Genomic DNA, 17,517 nt, shown 5'->3' with positions numbered 1-17,517 from the left:
GTGGAGAACCATAGATCCGCCCCTCCGCCATTTTATGATATAGCCTATGAAGCCATTTTGTATTAGGTTTAGTTTTCCTGTACATTACATGATATGTTCCCGTGGGTGTTTGATGTATCCTTATAAGGTAATAATCTGTTCTCTGTATGCTGATTGGTTACATTATGGTATATATGTTGCCACCCCTTCCGCGCGCGGGAAAAAAGAGAGCGGGGTAGAGATCCGGAGATGAGGAACTAAAGTAAACTCCTTGTGTATCAAGTGTGTGCCTCTTTGCTCACGCGTCGCCAGTTCAGGCCCCTGTAGTCGCAGACCGAGTTGCCCAAGGCAATCCGGCTCTCGACAAAATAGAAGTGGAAGTAAAGCTTTCATTGGGTACACAGGGCTCAGACCAGAAAGATGGCCAGATGCGCAGGGACACTTGTTCATTGTCCTGACATTATATACAAGAGCCCACTAGGCCTTGACTATACCATGTTCGGTGACAAATGAGAAGATGAGGGGAAAAAGTGAAGGAAGTTCAGTTTGAGTTTTTGGCCAAAAACTGGCTTGCAGAGAGCTGTTTTAAATATTTCTTCATTGTATTAGCCACTTAGGAATGAAGATTCGGAAAGAAAAAGAACGGTACTCTGTGGAAGTCAGGAATGTGATTAGGGTAAGATAGGGAAGCACACAACTAGAGCAGGAAGTTATCAGGTGCACATGAAGAGAACTGCCCTTGCTGTAGAAGGGTTATTGGCCTCTGAGGTTCGTACTTGTCATTACCTTTCAAAAATTTCCTGTTCACTACCAAAAACTAGAAGAAAATATTTTATTTTGGATAATTTTTTGAGGAGCTATATCTGTTTTACCTGATTTAAACATTACACAAACTACACATGTATGGAAACATTATACTGTAACCCATGGAAATGTTCCATTTGTATGTTTTTATGTATCAATTATAGAAGAAATTTGTTAAAAATAAGAGTTGGTTCTGTTCATGGCTATTTGTTCTTTATCCTCAAGTTGTACAAGTTTTCTTTAGTAATGGAACAAACAAACCAAGGAAGAGATAAGTTATTCTACAGATTATAGTGAACTTAAATGCTTTACAATCTCCAAAATTAAATACAAACAAATAGTGTAAGTCTATGAAGTACACTTTGATTATAATAGGCACACTGAAATACATCTTTAGTAAAATAAATCATATGACCAAAAAGCTTTTATAGAACATCTATAAATTTAAACCAGTATAAAATTTACTATTTTCATCTTGGTGTCTAATACTTGCTTTCCTGTGATTACAGAAGAGTTTCAGAATATACAGCTGCAGGGCTCAGTGCTGCACTTGGATACACCTGAATTAAAATTTTGTTCCTTACTTTATTTTCTTGGGCACACTGCTTAACCTCTTTAAACTCCTTGTCCTTTTCTGTAAAATGATGACATAGCATATGTCAAGAGGCTATAGGGAAGATTTGATAAGAATAGATTATGCATGTTGTGTTCACTAAATGTTAGCCGTTATTATTATCAGGGTCAGAAGAGCCTAGAGTTTAAGGCTGTGACTTATCAGAATGCCTCTCTCTGGAATGGAAGCATTATCATATTATTTTTCTTTGATTTCTCTGATAGCTACATATCATTAGAACCAAAAAAAGCAGTCCATCTATAAATAAAATGTAGAACTGATAGGCATGCCAAAATATTTTATTGAGAATGAATTTAGGCAGAAAATTGAATGAAAGAATAAATTCAATATATTTATAAGACAAATATCCCTGGAGTATCAAATATTACATAACTAAGAATGTTACTTTTTTATTTATTATTATTTTGTTTCTGGGGTTTGAACTCAGGTCCTTGCACTTGTGAAGCAGGCAGCAGCACCACTGAGCTAAATCCCTGGCCCCAGTATGTTGCTTTTTGATTGAAGGGAACTCCTGAAAATGTTTTGGAGAGAAATAGCTAAGTCCATAATTTCTCACATTTCTGAATCACTTTAGATTAAATTATATTATTATTTTCTCAAATACTTGAACTGCTGAATTGCATCCCCAAAACTTTGTTCTACATGTCATTAGCAAGACAAAATCACATATGTATTGATAATGAATACAATAGGAACCAATATGTTAAATTGATCAAATGAATCTTTTTCACAGCTGAAGGTACATGTAATAAGTTGCGTTTTTGTAGCATAAAATTTGATAAATTTTCATATATGAACACACCATAAAGCCATTATTACAATCAATATATTTAACATTTTCAATATCCAAAAAGGGACTCTTTGTAATACCTCCATTCTATACCTCATCCTCAACTCAATTGAGATAACAATTATTTGTTTTCCGTCATTGCAGAAGAGTTCCATTTTCTAGAATTTTATGTCAATGAAATTGTACAGTTTATTTCCTTCGTTCATCAGTGTAATTTATGAATTTCTTTGTACTGATATTTTGTTCTCTACTAAGGAAAATTTTGCATTGTAAGTATAGAGAATAAGATTTTTATTGATGATAAACTTTTGGATATTTTGTACTTTGTAGTTATTACAATTTTTGCATAAATCCTTGTATAGACAGGGCTTTCATTTCTCTTATGTAAATATCAAAGAGTGAAATATCTGGGTCAGGCGATAATTTTATATTTAGCATGTTAAGAAATTGCCAAACTATTTTTTCAATGTGCTTTTAAAACTGGACATCCTCACTAACAGTGTATGAGATTTCTAGTCCTTTAAAAAAAAATCTATGCCAACATTTTATGTAATTAGATTGTTTATATACATCATCATTTTAGTTTTCAGAAAATACAGATAGTTCCTGTACACCCATTTACCAACCTTTTCCTGAATCAACATACCAGACCAAGGTGCTACATTTACCACAAGAAATAAACTTCCAATCCCAACACTCAAGAGGCTGAGGCAGGAGGATCAATGTGAGTTTGAGACAAGCCTGGGCTACATAGTAAGTTCCAGGTCAGTCTCAACTACATAGTGAGACCCTGTCTAAAACAAACAAACAAACAAACAAACAAACCTCCATGACACATTATTATTACTCAAAGTCCACAATTTACATTATTATTTACTCCTTGTGTTGTACATCTTAGAAATTTTGACTACAACATATTGATATATATTCACCTTTCTAGTAGCACACACTAATTTCACTCACTTCAAAATCCTCTATAGTCTACCTATTCATCTTTTCCTCTTCTAAAAACTGGTAACCATTGATCCTTATAATGTCTTTTTTTGGAATGTAAGGTTTTCTCTTTTGCAGAATGTCATAAACTTTGAATCATTTTCTGATTGGCCTCTTTCACTTAGTATTAGGTTACTATGTTTTCTCCATATCTTTTTATGACTTGAAAGCTCACTTGCTTTTAGCCCTTTAAACCATGATTACTTATCCCCTTACTAACTGAAGAACATCTTGGTTGCTTTTATGTTTTGGCAGATATTAAAAACCCTTATTGGGATTTTATTTGTTTTACATTAATAACTGTATTGAGTAGTAATTATATTTTGTCAGATATATATTCTTTGTTTAAATGTTTATTTAAATCTTTTGTTCTTATTTGATAACAGCTTTATTTGGGTGTATTATATTAGCAAAAATCCAAATATGTTAACTATACTGTTCAATAAAAAAGAGTCACATGGGCCAGGGATTTAGCTCCATGGCACCATGCCTGCCTCACAAGAACATCCTGAGTTTGATCCCCAGTCCAAAAAAAAAAAAGATTCACATGTTTAACAGCAGATAACTCTATTTCCTATATTGGCGTGGTGGTGCACACTTGTAATCCCAGTACTTTGGGAGACTGAGACAGGAGGATCTCAACTTTGAACCCAGCCTGAACAACTTAGCTACTACTTAGCAATATCCTGTCTAAAAAGTAGAAAGGGGGGGGATGGAGAGAGGGAGAGAAAGAGAGTGGGGAGGAAGAGAGAGAGAAAGAAAGAAAGAAAAAGAGAGAGAAGAAAGAAGAGAAGAAGAAAGAAGAAGAGAGGAAAGAAGACAGAGAGAGAGAGAGAGAGAGAGAGAGAGAGAGAGAGAGAGAATGTGTGATGGGGACATAGCTCAGTAAGAAGGTTGTGAATTCATTCTCCAGTATCTAAAAACAAAAAATAACAAAAACAAAATAGAAACAGACAGACAGACAGACAGACAGACACACACACACACACACACACATTATAGCAAAGCACATTAAAGCACATTTCTGGGTATATCTAGAGAGACTGCCTTCTCTCCAGTGTTCTTCTCTTGCCTCGGCTTGTTTTGGAGGTCACATGAGTTGCATTCCTACATCAAGCTCTTCCTAAATATATAAAAAAGTATCATTTAATGAAATAAGGAAGATTTTTGAGACATTACTCAGTTAATTTTCAAGTAAACACACACATTTACAAATATGCATGCATTTTTTTCCAATATTGCACATTCTACCTTCACCTTTTGAGGCATGGATTACACAAATAGTGACCTTATTTGTACTGTTTCACAGGTTTATAGTACGCTGATAATATATTTTAAATTTTTCCTGTTTTGTTGTTTAGGTTGCACAATTTAGTTTTACTGTACGTCATTCAGTCTTTATTCTTATCTCAATTTTGCTGAGTTCATCTTATGACTCTTGAGTTTGTAAACATAATGACACTTCTGACTTTCACTTGTATAACCTACTTATTATGTATTTTCATTGAGACTGTCTTTCCATCCATTTTTAAGAAGGTTCACTTTTACTTCTCAGAACATGCTTATAACAGCAGCTTTCACATACATTTTGGTAATTCCAACATTTGCACCATTTCTGATTTTCCTTGTAGATTGAAATTGTCCTGGTTCATTGTATATCACAAATTCTCTGTGAGTATGAGTTATTTTGGATATTATAATTTGCTGCATCTTTATTTAAATCCCCAAATTAATTTTCTTTTGTCTCAACTTTAATGGGACAAGATATCCACAAAATTAGGTTCAGCCTGCAAATTGTAGCTGCATTCCTATAGTATACAGTCTTAATGTCAGTTCAGTTTTCAAAATCTTATATTATTCAGATCTACTTGGTGTGATAAATAATGGTACATATGATTTCTATCTGTTTCTACCTTGTAACTCAGCTCTCAAATTTTATCTTACACTATTTAGTCTATGCTGTGCATGTAAGACCCTCAGATAAACCCAGGAATTTGTGATGTATGATTTGTTCTTTTGATCTCTCAGTACTCTGAAATATTCTTGATTTTTTTTCCAGAGTCTTTGCTTCCCAGTCTTATGGCTAGAAAGCTGGGGGTTTATATTCTTTTGGCTATTTGTTTTTGTTTGTTTGTTTGTTTGCAAACATGGGACAAACCAACAGAAAGATGGAGAAAAGGGGGAAAACAATATATTCAATATTCAACCACGCTCTTGAGGCTGCATCTCATCAAAAAACAGAAAAGAATTCCCCATTCTCAGTATTTTGCTACATGTCAGCAGAGGTTGATTTTACCATCCAGCAATAGCTGATATCGTAGAATTGGACTGGAAGAAAACTGAAGAAGGAAGGGGGCAAAACTCCTCAAGTTTCCTCTACATTATTTGACTCTTGGATCACCACTTCTTTCTCCTTAGAACAGAGTAAGAGGGAGTCTTGGAAATCTCTCTAGTCTAGTCTAGACTTATAGATTTTTAAACTGCCTTAAACAGTAGGTTGAAAGGTAACAGAGTGAAAAAATTCAATATCAATTGTACAGTGTTTCCAGTTCTAATATTTCTACCAATCTGCTGATCACATCCTTTATTTACTTCACAGGATCCCCTGAGAGCTTTTTCATGTGATTTTTTTTTCTTTGTAATAAGACAGGAAATAGTTTTCTCTCTCTGCAATGGGATGAAACTCTTTCCATTTCCAGAATTAGACACTTTGGGAACTTTTCTAAGAAAACTTTCTTTCTTAGTTACTTCTCTTGTTTCTGAGACAAAATGCCTGACACCCACAAATTAAAGGCGGAAATCTTTATTTCAGCTTATTTTTGTAGATGTTTCAGTCCATAATTGGCTGGCTCCAAAGCAGGGCAGCATGTCAGAGGGCATCACAGAGGTGAAACAGTCCATGGCATGGCAGGCAGCAGACAGAAAGGAGCAGTAGCGAGCCTGCCTTCCCTCTGTCCCTTTATATCCCATCCAAGCTGCAAGCCTATTGATTGGTGACATCCACAGCCAGGGTGGGGCCTCCATAATCCACACCCAGAACTATGCTAATTCCAGTCAGTGAACTGATTCAGTACCACACAACCTTAATCCCAATAGCACATGTCCTAGATCCAGCCAGCTCTGAAAAGCCCCTCTGATGAGCATATGAGGCTTTGAGAGGACATTGTAGATATAAGCCATAATACCTTCCTCAATTAATCTCTGGAGTAAGAATGCACAGATTTTGCCAAGAATTAGTGAAGTTTAGTTTGTATTGTTATTCTATGTAATAATGTATATTTTAGGGTAATTAGGATAATGACTTTTTAGTTTTATAGTTTATTAACAAAAATGAATGCTGGGTTAATAAGAGTAGACCACATATTCATTGGTAAGTAGAGAAAGCAGTATGCATTTCTGAAGCTGAAGAAGAAAATAAAAAGAGCGAGTCTAAGTATAATTTGTATGTAATACAAATATTCTTTTAGGCATTTGATTGGCCCGTTGCATACTCACATAAGAAGGCCTGGGGATGTGGCTCAATGGAGTTACACCTGCCTCGAAAGTGCAAGGCCCTCAGTCTGATCCCCTGTATCAGAAAAACAAACGGTTGCACTAAAGGTATAGAGAGAAACTTTATGGAAAATTTGTTTTGAAAATAATAACAAGTTCAAAACAGAAAACTGAGCTGCTGGATCTTTATATGACGGCAGGGGTCTTAGTCACTTTTCTCATCCTGTGATGAAATATTCAACACTCACAAGTTTACTTTAGCTCACACTTCAGAAAGCTTCATTCCTGGTGCTCAGGCTCAACGGCAAAACAACATGATGGAATCTCCTGCCTTAGAGGAAAGTTGCTCACATCATGGAGGCAAGGAAGCAAAGAGACGGAAGGAAGGATTACAGGAGGTACATTTTTTCCTCCAGTGACCTCACTTCCAACTAGGCCGTACCCTCCAATAGCACACTCAGCCATGTAACACATCAATGGATGGAACCACCCACATGTATAATGCCTCACAATTAAATCATTTTCTGAAAGTATGCCTCTGAGCCCGTGAGGTTTTAGGGGACATATTCCTTCCAAATCACAATAGAAGTTTTTCCTTATGGTTATATTCTTGAAAACAGAAATCATTCTTTCCCATATGTTTATGAACTAATCACATTTTTAATCATAGTATTTCCAGTTTTCACCTGTAATAATATTCTAGACAGCTAAGTTAGTTGGATATATTATAGGCAGTTAGACAGGGCCACACCCTCCTTGAGGGAGTCAATATAGAAGACAATTGAGGTCCATTTTCTGAAGTTCAGGATTCAAAAAGAGAAACTACTATACTCACATACTTCTAGGGATGAACAGCAGTGATTGATATTCTGAATACTCATCAGTCACCTTGGGTGGGTACCAAAAACCTCCCTAGCCCCTTTATTCTGGGAAATCATAAGGCACCGGCACACACATGTGCACACACAAATGATCTATTATATAGTATTTTGTCGAAAGATGATGGAGCCTGCGAAGTTCCACAATCTTATGTCTCTAAACTGGAGATCCAAAGAAGATAGCAATGTAGTTCAAATCCCTGAGAGCCAAAGAATCAATGGTAAAGATTGACGCTGGTTTTAGGTGGTGCAACCACCACAAGTGGAAGGAGCAAGACAAGAGAGATATCCAAGCTCAATAATCAGAGAACAAAATCAAACTTCTTCTGCTTCCCTGTTTTATTAAGGTTCTCAAGAGCTTCATGAAACCTATTCATGTCTTGGAAGGCCATCGCTTTTCCTTAGCCCACCAATTCAAATATTAATCTTTTCTGGAAATATTATCACAGGCACACAGAGGAAAAAAAAGAAAAAAAATCAGCTACCTACGTATCCCATTTCCCAGGCAAGTTTACCCATGAAGTTAGTTGTCATAGTAATCAAACTCAGTAGAGAGAAGAGCCATACACTCCTCATTCAGCTTTCCCCAATACAAACATACGGCATATCCATACTTCACTGAGCAAAAGACAATATTCATATCTGCATACCATTATTAACTAAACTCCAAACTCATTTGCTTTCATCAAATTTTCTCATAACTCTTTTACTTTTCCTAAGTAGAATTTCGGACACCACATTGCATGTCCTTTTCTATTTTGTGACACTCCACTCCCTTATTATTGGTTTTCGTGATTGTCACTTTTAAGAAGTGATTGTCAAATTTTGGAATCATATTCATCATTCTTTGGGTTAAAATCTGACTGTTTATTTTGTACTACCCTTCAAATTTTGAACATTGAGCAGTTTTCAGCTCAAATAATAAATGGTTATTTGTCCCTATATCTTTCTTACATACCCCAGACTTTTCCTTTGTCTTATTGTACATGTGGTTTTTTTTTTAATTCATTTTGTTATGTCCTATCGACATCGTCCTACATTTGACTTAGGAAGAATTTATCTTAATGCATCTACTGGTTTTAGCTAGCCAGAAAATGCTACATTGTTTAGCTAGAAAATAAACTGAGACAATTTTATTGTGTAGCAACATTGCATCTAGCAATGTAAGCCTCTTTTGCTGAGCTTGTATTACAGCAATACTTTCAGTCGCAATGATTGTTATGGTAATAACAATATTTTGTATGCTACATTAGACTTGAAAAGCATTGTCTCTGATTCTTTTTGGAATATCTTCACTTTATGAGTACATCAGTGTTAAAAGATTATAAGACCATTTAGATATTACTTGCAAGGATGGAAGTCTTAAATCCCTAAATAAGGTAGAAAACTACGTTTGGTTATGAACTCTCTTCGTTTTGTAATGTGTTCATTTATATTCCAATATACCATTCTATAAATACACAAAATCAGTAAGGCTTAAGAAGAAAAATGTTGGTAACCTTATAAAGATGTGTCTTGGGTGTTTCAGAGCTATTATGATAAAAATATATGTTAATTATAAGAAAGCAAATAAATTTAGTCTAAAAGGTACACTAATATGTTTCTTGACAAATTATTTTATGTTAAAAAGTATTATCAGTTTCTTCCCTTTATGCTATGCCAAGGATAACTTACCAAAAAATGTTATTCTCTGTGATTTGGGTAGTTTTATCTTTCTAATACCACTTTCACCCATTTAAAATTTTTAACCATGTTAGTCTTCTTTTTCCTGAAAACTGGCTGATAAATAATTTACTTTTAGAAGTAATATAGTTAATTGTGGTTCAATAAAAAACAAAATTTTTATTGATGAAATTTACCATAAAGGCTGCTAGTATCACTTTCCAAGTGAATTAAAATAAATATAAGAACTATTGTATAGTAATACCATGGTTCATGAACGCTTCTGCTCAGGAACAATTTGGTTTGCCAACAGAAGCACTGGACAACATTTAGCTTCTCTTGGAGAATTCCACATTGGATAACAAACATGACCTCAGACATCTTTGCCAGAATTATGGAACTAATTAAATCCGTGAACAGAGGTACCATTATATGTAGGCATTGACTTTGACTTGATGATCCCAGATAAAGCTACTTTATGTTGTTTAAAATTAATAGCTTTTGAAGGGGCCAGGGATTTGGCTTAGTGGTTCTGATGCCTACCTTGCAAGGACAAGGTCCTGAATTCGATATCTGGTAACACACACACACACACACACACATGCACACACATGCACACACACACACACAAATAGCTTTTGTTAAAATTTTTCATCTAGTCTGATATTATTACCCCTGTACACACAAGCATTGTTTTTAATATTTCTGTAAAGGGTTTGTGCAAATGTAATTAAGGTCTAAGGCTCCTAATTAGATGAATATTAGTAAGGGAAATTATATTAGGTAATTTGCATAGGCCTAACAATTGGATGGAAATCCCTGAAAACAGGTCTAGCCCTTTTCAAGAAAAGAAGAAATTCTACTCTTGGTTGATATTATTGGTCAGTGCTTGTAAAATTTTATATAGCTCATTATCATTGATTTGCAATTTTATTAACTAGCTTCTATAATCAAATAAGGCCTCCTTGGAATAAATATCATAACATAAAACATACTTTGAATAATAAATGTATTTACACATGTATATATGTATATGTGCATCTTCATCTGTGAACTTATACTGTTATCTTTCAAATTGCGCTCATTCTAGAATAAATTCTTTATATAGATATTATATTTTGTGAGATTCAACAAGTAAGTAGAAAATTTGACTATTCGTATATGTCTATGTCCACCCAAAATGTGGAGTCCTGGAATATTCTACTAAAATGATAACAACAGTATACATATATGTCTAAGACTTCCTATTAGATATAAATGCAAGCAAGATATGTTTAATTTAATCAGATGTTTAATTGAAATAAATTTATATGTCATTGTGAAAGCCTTTTAACAGATCTTTTCTTGAAGGTAATAGAAAATACTTTCAGAATTGCTTGAAAATAGAATGTTTATATCTAATCATGAGCAGAGAGATAGGAAATTAGTTTTCCCTTAGCACTTTGAAGGCTACTTTTAAGGACAACTTCTAACTATAGAACTCTGGATCTGTCTTTTACATTAAAAACCTTCACTGACATTCTTCTGCTTTAAATACTACATCTAATTACTGTTCAACTGCTTGGCCAAAGTTAAAATTATAAAAGGTCAATAAAAGCAAAGGTTCAGTTTGAATCACATTTCTATCATTTTTTGATATGTCCAGATAAAACCACTAAGCTTAAATTATTTGTATCACCAATACCTGAACTGCTTATTAAAAACACAAACTCACAGACTCAGTGCAGAAACTACAAAATCAGAATCTCTGTGATGAGATTATGATTGTTATGTGCCCTCAATTTTGAGAACTGCTTCACAGTGAAATTATTCCACAACATAACATTTCAAATGTTTGAAGTTTTACAAAACACTGCTTCTTCCAGAATGCACTTTTAGCTATTCTTCAGGAAAATAATAAGAGACAAGAACCATTTAAAAGTTTAGGTCATTGGAATTAATCACCCTGGGAAGGCTTCCTACCTCTCCCATCAATTGAACAACTTACTTAAGGAGCTCTGTCAGATACAATCCGCTTTACTTCACTTTGTGTCCTGCTGATACCTTCTTACAGGGGATTGCCAACATGCTGAGTGCCTGAAGGATCTCGACTCAGATTACAAAAGCAAACTTCAAATGCATGCTCTCAGGAAGGTAGACTCCTATCTGCTACAATACCAAGTGTTTAGTAGAGAGTCAAATAAGAGTGACACCACCCTGAAACTATTCTCCTTTATGAAATATTCTTAAAGCTTAGCCTCAGAAGAAGATTCTCACAGACAGATTACAAGTGTTCAAAAGATTGCTGGAGATCACAGCACAAAACCATTCTGTGTACACATTCTACAAACAAAATTTCAAGTCTAAGCATGACCTAAAGATGAGAGAATAAATCAAATAGTGTCTTCTCCTACCCTGACCCCCATCAAATAATTGTTTCACTTTATTCTTGGTAAGAATCTTTCAAGCAGCCTCTAGATGTTATTTCTATAGCTGCAGGACAAGGTAAATCTGTCACATGGAAATAAATGCCGCAAATATTTTTTATTATGTCTGAGATTTAAGACTTGAATTAGAAACTTTTAATTGTTTTCTTGGTATTTGAAAACAGAAGCCAACTAATAGGCTGTCAAAAAAAAAACTTTATAATGAATCAGGATGAAGAATCTAGGCTGAATATAAAAAAATGATATGTAATTGAATTATGCAATTCACAATGACTCACTATTTATAAACAGCCATGGTGAACCCCATTAGAAACTCTATCAATATCTAGATGTTTCTTTTTATTCCTCTCCTGAACTGAAACCTGAGTTAAAATCACATCCCTGAAAAATCTTACTTTATTTTCATTGAAGTCACATAATCCATTTTCCTGGAAATAGCCCACATAGTATAGCTTGTTTGGAAAGATTTATTGCGATCACACAGATCAACAAAATCTTACCTCATGTCAGTTCATAAATTAGGGTCTTTCCAGTTCATGAGCAAGGTTTCTTATTTTTCTTTCTAATGAGTAACTTTTTGAGAGCTCACACACTAACTCCACATTAACTTTCACTGTTAAGCATATATAACATTTGATCAATTTCAATATGTTTAAAATACAGTGAAAAGCTTAGCAAATATAAAAATAGCAACAAGAAGACTATAAAACATACTTTTAATGTTGCACAATGAGATAGTTATGAATATATAGCTTTATAATGTTTATATTTAATATTTCAAAGGAAGAAAATAGGTGTTGAGGTTCAGACAGGCTATGATATCCAATCTGGCTCCAGCTTCCTAAGGTGAAGGGAAAAATACTAATTCAGGATTCAGTGAATACATAGGTTCTTAAGTTTAAAAAAAGAAAAAAATTATGAGTTTAGCATATTGATACTAAAGTTTGAAAAACATGTAGGTAGCAGAAATGTTGGGTTTGAAATTATTGGGATAGCTTTGCTTATTGTATTATGGAAAAATCACAGTGCAGAAACTCAGAGAATGTAAGTGTAGTGCTATGAAATCTAAGTTTTCTTATGCGATAACTGTTAGTTATTCATTCTTACTCCTTTCTTTCTCTTTTTCCCTTTTCTCTCTCTCTCCAATTGCTCAGCTTTACATTGCTGAAAGGATGAATTCTAGTTAAGATTGAATGAGACAATTGATAAAAGAGTGATAGTAATCTCTAATGCTTGTTCAAATGCTTAATCCACAATAAGTGTGCACTCACAGTCTTTCAAATGCCTGGCTTTTGGCATAGTGAAGAGATTCTGTGAAACATCTCAGAAAATGATGAAAAAAAGAATGTATTTTTGCACTAGACTGGTCAATTCAAGTACTTATTTTTTCAAATGCCTGGCTTTTGGCATAGTGAAGAGATTCTGTGAAACATCTCAGAAAATGATGAAACAAAAGAATGTATTTTTGCACTAGACTGGTCAATTCAAGTACTTATAGTTTGCTTATAGCTAATATAAAGGAGTGAGGTAAGTCACAAAGAAATATGTTTATTCCTGTTTTTCTTGAAAGCAGGTTTGTGGGTTTGTTTTTGTCTTTCTTCTTGTGATATTGATACCTGCTATAAAAAGAGCTGTGGAAACAGGACAATGACAAATGACACTGACACTTTACTGTGATGGCAAAAAGATGAAAGACAATGGTAGTAATCATGTTAATTTGGACAGTTTATGTCTCTTCCAAACAGTTCAGCTGTTACTCAGGTCTTGAAAACTCTTTCACACAGAAATGAAAATCTGGTGTTATCATATTTTTTAAGGAAATTGGAAACCTGGATTGCTGTACGAAACCCAGGGACTTAAATGTTCATGTAAGCAAAACAGAAATAGCCAATCACACACATTCCGCCAGATAACTGTGAATCGAAGTTACACATATTACTTCTGTCTTATTGGTACAATGATAAAAAAAAACGCTTTTGTTGCCTTTTTTTATGCAATCACCAAAGAAAAGTGGTATTAAATATCCCGAGACTTTATTTGCTGCTTAAACTCTGCAACTCCTTGCCCTTCGCTATCTCACACAGAAATACAGAACAAAGTCACCTTTCTAGAGTAGTCAATAAACATAGATATACAAATAATTAATTTTTAGCTTAAAGTTACATTTTTGTACATAGGGACACTGAAATCATGAGAAACAGTCATGACAAACTAATTTCAGACCGTTCTTGAAGCTATGTACTATGTGCTAGGTTAGTACATGGTTTTGGATGGACTGTCTGGAGCTTAATTTCTACACACCATGGGTTTGCATTCTAAGGTAGGCCTTCTACCTTTCCTTGAATTATGAAAAATACCCAAGCAAAGTAGTTATCTTATTCTATTACCTCAACGTCAATGTGTCAACCCACAGTTTCCTGTCCAGGCTGAAATCTGCAGGCTAGTTTTGATGTACAGAAAAATGCTTTCTCCTCGGATGAAACCATAGTAATCCTCTTGAATTAAGTCTCCTTGTATTTAAAATGCTACATCCCTTGTTTAAACTGATTAGCAGTGAGGATTGTTAGTTGTCTTCAACAAACTCATGAAAGGAAAAAAATGCTCTCATGTAAAGGAAATATGTAAAACCAAGATACAGTCCACATTTTTCAAGGACTATAAATTGGCATAGCCATTTAAAATATATAAAGTGCTGTATAGAGTATGTGTAGTAACTGACACAAACACAAAATGTTGCAATTTTGCTTTTTATAACTAGTATTTTCACATAAATAAAGAATATTTCAGAATAGCTCATAGAGAGTGAATTTTATCAATTGAAAAATTTTTATATGACTATAACACAGAAGCCAGCAGTTTCTGCTGCAATTAGTTAACTATATTATTTTAGGGAGAAATTAGAAATAGACAATATATAAAGAAATGAATGTGGCCAAGTCTCAATAAAACTTTATTTATAAAAACAAGCTACAGGCTGAATTGGGCTCATGGGGCATAATTTTCAAAGTTCAGAGGTGGAAATTAGCTAGTAAATGATTCCCAATTTCTGAAACTGATTTAATTTTAAATAGACATTCAGCCAGGCATTGTGCTGCATGCCTGTAATCCCAGCACTCAGGGGGCTGAGGCAGGAGGATCACTTCGAGTTCGAGACCAGCCTGGGCTACATAGTGAGTTCCAGGCCAGTCTCAACTATGTAGTGAGACCCTGTCTCAAAAAAATTTTTTTAAATAAATAAATAAAATAGAATTTATAGAAGTTCAAGTGTTCTCATAATTATTAAAAATAAAAATAAAATAGTACACATAATTTGTGAAGAAAATGGTTAAGTCAAATTTAAAATATTTTGATGGCAGAAGCTAAAATTTTACAAGAAATACTCAAAAGTATTATTTTCTTTGTTAATTTAAATATTCAGCTCTGAAAAAGAAAATCTAAACTATTTACTTTTATACTGATAATTCCAATTTGACAAAAATAAAAGTTAAAGCCACAGATATATTGTATTATTAATGCTTATTAAATTCCCCTCACTTTTATTGATTCCTTCTCTAGCTATTAACTTGATAATTTTCTAATAATAAATAACAGACACTGTGATCACCACATTATCAATTTCTCACATTTGTGAGACAATATTGTGCAAATTCTGCCATTTCAGGATAATAAATGGTTTTATATATATATATATATATATACATATATATATATATGTATATTTATGAATCTGTATAATATTTGTAGGGATACATTTATAAAACATTGCTTATTTAATAAAAATATTGATATTCTGATATATCACTTGAAAATGTAGATTTTAGGGAAAGCATTTTGATGTTACATAATACATACAGTGATATATATGCATAGATATTGATATGAATATAAATGTCATTTAGTACAAGACACTGGGTTTATAATTTTTATAATAAAATACCAAAAATACCATTATTTCCATAAACAAAGGATATTGGTTGCAGTCAACACGACATATAGACATTATGTGAGCAAAGTGTGGTCATTTTCACACACATAGAAGACATATTTCACATTATTTTGGCTTCTATTATCCTCCCTACAAGCTTATGCATTTTTTATTATATAATAACTCAACAGAGTAGTATTCAATTTATTTTTCTGATGTTTCTACCCAAGCTGTCAGTTTCATATATAAACTGAGTAGTTTTAAAAAAGTTTCATCCTTAGCCTTAACTACTCTGTATGCTAAACTATTGCTAAATTAATGTCAGTCATTGCCTTAAAGCTGCACTATCCAAATATTTATCTGAGTTTCATTTCTTTAATATTTAAATTTTATAGAAATAAACTCATAATTCTTAAATGAACAGAACTGCTATTTTGTTCTTTGAAAAATTAACAGTTATGAGTCAAAACTTTGATCAATTTCAACCAACTGCATTCTTGCTGTTCAGTGTTTATAAGAATTAAAAATAAGTTCTCAACACTTATTTATAATGAGATTACTGCAAAATTATAGAATTTATGAACAATTTTATTGGTACATATTCATCAGTCACAGAGACATGCTTACAATAAATTTTACATTCACCAATGTGTTGCTGCCCCATTATCTTATTTGTCAAAATATCTATAGCTTCAAAGATGTTAAAAAGTATTTAGACAGAAAGTTTGACTGGAATTATACCAAACACAAATATAGTTTGACTGACATTCCAATTGAATTTAGCCATGGATCCAATTGAAATCCTAAATGTCAGATTCATACTGGGTGGTAGCACAATTTTGTCACTTTCATTACAGTTTAACTAAGATGTGTATATTGGTATAAATTACTCTGACATTAATTTCAATGTATTCCTGTCTACCCCTTACTGTATTTTAAGATCTTTATTTCTTACTTATTTTTATATTAATAGAAATTGCACTCCTTTTATAGTGATGAATTCTATGTTTAATTCTTATTGTGTATTTCTACGCAAATGAAACATAGACTTAAATTCTTATGAAAGATAACCCTCAATTAATTAAAGTTAAAGTAACATTTTGGGAGTTGAGAAACTTGAATTTAAATTCACCACTAATCGACAGCTTAACTTTGTATGAGAAGGTCAATAAATACTTCTCATGCATAAATAATGAGACAAGTATAACTCTATGGATTTGCAGTATTATGCTGAGGTTTGGAATATATTATTTTAAATCTATAAAACTATCATAGATTGTGGCTTGCTACTCATAACTTCACAGAATAGAGCACCATTCACAGTAAGTCCATTCACTGGGCTCATTGTCTACTGCACGTCATTGGGCGTGTGGAGGTTTGTGCGCACGCGTGTGTCCCCCAAACAGTTACTTTTCAGTTTCGAATTCTATTTCCCCAATGCACTTTATTCTTTTCTGGGTAGGCTACACATTATAACCCGGTGTTTATCAGTGTCTTGCTTTGCCATAACCTTCTACTGCTATGGCAGTCCATGAAATAGCAAAACTGTTATTAATATATAAATACACAAAGACTTTAAAGCAGTCTGCTGAAACTGATTTTCCTTTTGTTCTTCATATTTTCCTGAATTAGTGCTTAATATGAATAGTCTCTCTCTGAAAAGAAATATTATCTTGTAATTCAAACAAAAATATATTGATTTTATAATCATGAATGAAAGCAATGTTGCCTCAAATAAGTAATTTTACATGTATGTTTACATGTATAAATTATGAGATTTTTAATTAAGAAGGTAATAATTAGTAAATAGAAATATTAATTTCAAAGGAAATAATCATCTAAAAATACTGCTATAAGATACATCCCAAATTTTCCACTTTATTTGCTTTTTCTTTTTTATAAATTACTCTGACATTAATTTCAATGTATTCCTG

This window comes from Fukomys damarensis, unplaced genomic scaffold, assembly GCF_012274545.1.
Source record: "Fukomys damarensis isolate Sample0158 unplaced genomic scaffold, DMR_v1.0_HiC HiC_scaffold_14, whole genome shotgun sequence".
In the NCBI taxonomy this organism is placed as follows: domain Eukaryota; kingdom Metazoa; phylum Chordata; class Mammalia; order Rodentia; family Bathyergidae; genus Fukomys; species Fukomys damarensis.
Note: the sequence above shows the minus strand (reverse complement) of the source record.